Source organism: Carlito syrichta, unplaced genomic scaffold (assembly GCF_000164805.1).
Source record: "Carlito syrichta isolate Samal-C Ts95f unplaced genomic scaffold, Tarsius_syrichta-2.0.1 Scaffold303056, whole genome shotgun sequence".
Classification (NCBI taxonomy): domain Eukaryota; kingdom Metazoa; phylum Chordata; class Mammalia; order Primates; family Tarsiidae; genus Carlito; species Carlito syrichta.
In genome coordinates, this window is record NW_007247152.1 from 124,534 (window position 1) to 127,562 (window position 3,029).

Below are 3,029 nucleotides of genomic sequence, written 5' to 3' on the forward strand. Positions count from 1 at the left end.
TTCTTGTTTCAACCTGGAGAGGTTGTGTGATGTCAGAAAGTCCTTCATTTCATTTAGGTTTTCAAGTTTGTTTCCATATAGGTGTACATAGTAATATCTGATAATCTTTTGCATTTCTTTGGGGTCAGTTGTGATTTTATCTTTTGTATTTCTGATTGTGTTTATTTGGGCTTTCTCTCTTTTTTTTGGTCATTCTGGCTAAGGGTCCATTAATCTTGTTAATTCTTTCAAAGAAGCAGCTTTTTGTTTTGTTGATGTTTTCTATGATATTTTTGTCTTCTATTTCCTGTATTTGGGCTCTTATTTTGGTGATTTGGGCTCTTCTGCTAAAGCTAGGTTTTGGTGGTCTTCTCTTTCCACCTCTCTTAGGTAAGTTGCTAGGTTGTCAACTTGTGATTTTTCCGTTTTCTTGATGTGTCCTTGTAGAGATATAAATTCCCCTCTTAGAACTGATTTCATGGCACCTCAGAGGTTCTAGTAAGATGTTTCTTCATTTTCATTTGTTTCTAGGAATTTTTAAATGCCTGCTTTGATTTCAGTGTTGACCTAATAATTGTTCAGCATCATGCTGTTTTGTGTTCATGTCTTTGTGGGTTTTGGGGAAATTTTGTTGATGTTGATATTTATTTTTATTCCACTGTGGTCTAAGGAGATGCATGGCAATATTTCACCTTATGGAATTTGTTTATGCTTGATTTATGGCCAAGGATGTGATTGATCTTGGAGTATGTTCCATGTGGTGATGCTTAGAATTCATATTCTGTGATTGTTGGGTAGAATAACCTGTAGGTATCTACTAAGTCCATTTGGTCGAGTGTCAAGTTTAGGTTCTGAATCTCCTTATTAATTTTTTGCCTTGATGATCTATCTAAGGCTGTTAGTGGGGTATTCAAGTCCCCTTCTATAATAGTATTAGAGTCAATACCTTTTTTTAGTTTATCTAGTAGTTGCTTTATAAAAGCTGGTGCTCCTGTGTTGGGGGCATATGTGTTTAGGGTGGATATTTCTTGTTGATGGATTGAACCTTTTATCATTATGTAGTGAACTTTTGCATCTTTTAAAATTTTTGATAGCTTAAGGGTTATTTTGTTAGATATTAAGATTGTGACTCCTGCCTTTTTTGTGATCCATTTGCCTGGAAACTCGTTTTCCATCCTTTAACTTTGAGTCTGTGTGCATCCCTTGTGTTGAGATGAGTTTCCTGGATGCAGCAGATAATTCCTTCATGTTTTCTTATCCAGTTTGCCATTCTGTGTCTTTTCAGTGGTGCATTTAGTCCATTCACATTCAGGCTGATTATTGAAATGTGATTTTTATCCCTGCCTTGAGGTTCTTATAAAGTTTTTTCTTTGTTTGCTTGTTTTCTTTTGGCTTTGTGTTTAATATATGTGTGTGTTTCCATGTTTCTTGTTGTGCTGTATTTTCTGTTGATTCTGTGCTTTGCTGTTCTCATGGGAAGTGTGTGGTTATCATTTTTTTCTTTCTTCTGTGCTGAATACCTTTTAAGTGTCTCCTGTAGAGCTGATCTGGAAGCTGCAAAATCTCTTAGGGATTGGATGTCTGGGAGGGAGTTTAATTCTCCATCACTGATGAAGCTGAGCTTGGCTGGGTACAAAATTCTTGGTTAAAATTATTTCTTTGAGGACTTTGAATATTGGACCCTAGTCCCTTCTTGCTTGTAGTGTTTCTGTTGATAGGTCTGCTACTGTTCTGATGGGTTTCTCTGGTAGGTAGTCTGATCTTTCTCTCTTGTTGCCTTTAGGATTTTTTCCTTTTGTGCCTGCTTTGTGTAGGTGAATTACTATGTGCCTAGGTGTTGGTCTTCTCATTTGTTGCTTTGTTGGGGTTCTCTGTATCTCTTGTGCTTGGCTGGTCACATATATGGTGATATGGGGAAAGCTTTCTTGGATTATCTCCTGGAATACTTGTTCCAAGTTGTTCTCCATTTCTCTTTCTTCTTCTGGGATACCAATCAGGCATAAGTTTGGCCTCTTGATATAATTGCACATCTCTTGTAGGCTTTGTTATTTCTTTCTGCATCCTTTTTCTGTGTTTTTTACAGATTGGGTTAGTTCCATTTTCTGGTCTGCAAGTTCTGAGATTCTTTCTTTGGCTAGATTAATTCTTGTTTCTGTGCTTGTCATCTTATTATTTATTTCCTGGATGAAATGTTTTATTGCCAAAATCTTTGTTACAAGTTCTTTCAGTGTTGCATCTTGTCTTTCTTGAGTCTATTCACTCTTTCCATCCATTCCCTAATCCCTGTTGTATTCTGGGACCAAGATTGGTGACTTCCATTGTTTGGGCACCAGGGTCTGATTTTTCAGGAGTTTTCTCTTTGTTACATTTGAAATTGCCTGTGGTCTTTCTTTGGTTCTTCCTTATTTGTGACAGATCTCTTGTTTTTCTCTTTAATTCTGTTATTCAGTGTCAGTGGGAGAGGCTTTACCTTCTGATGTTTGTTCAGTTCTCTATTCTTCCCTGATCAAGGCTGTGCATTTGTTCTATTTTGAAATAGGATGGTGGTAGAAGCTTTGATATTTCTTGTAGTTTTTGAAAGTTGAATAAAGTAGAGGATGGGGCACTAGGATTCAGAAACGACTTGCAAATTACAATACTCACTGATTGTAGTATGTGGTCCCTGAGACCCCCTCCCCATCACCACTGTATATGATGATGCAAAGCAGAAACCAATGCAAAAAAAATTGAAAACACACACAGACATACATACTCTCCCCTCCAAAAACTGGAAAAACAACAAAGTGAAACAAAACAAACAACAACAACAGAAAAACCAAAGAAACTGAACGCACACCCACATGCTTAGGACAGAGTGAATGGAGAAGAAAAACAGAAAGACTGGGGGGGAAAAAAGGAATTCAGATTGAACCCTCACACATTTATTGACAGACACCTTAAAGTATACAAAATAAAAATAAAAAACCCCAGATTAAAAAAAGAGCAATAATAAACCAATAACAAAAAGAAAATTAAAAAATGAACACTCATTCATTTATATACCCACATAA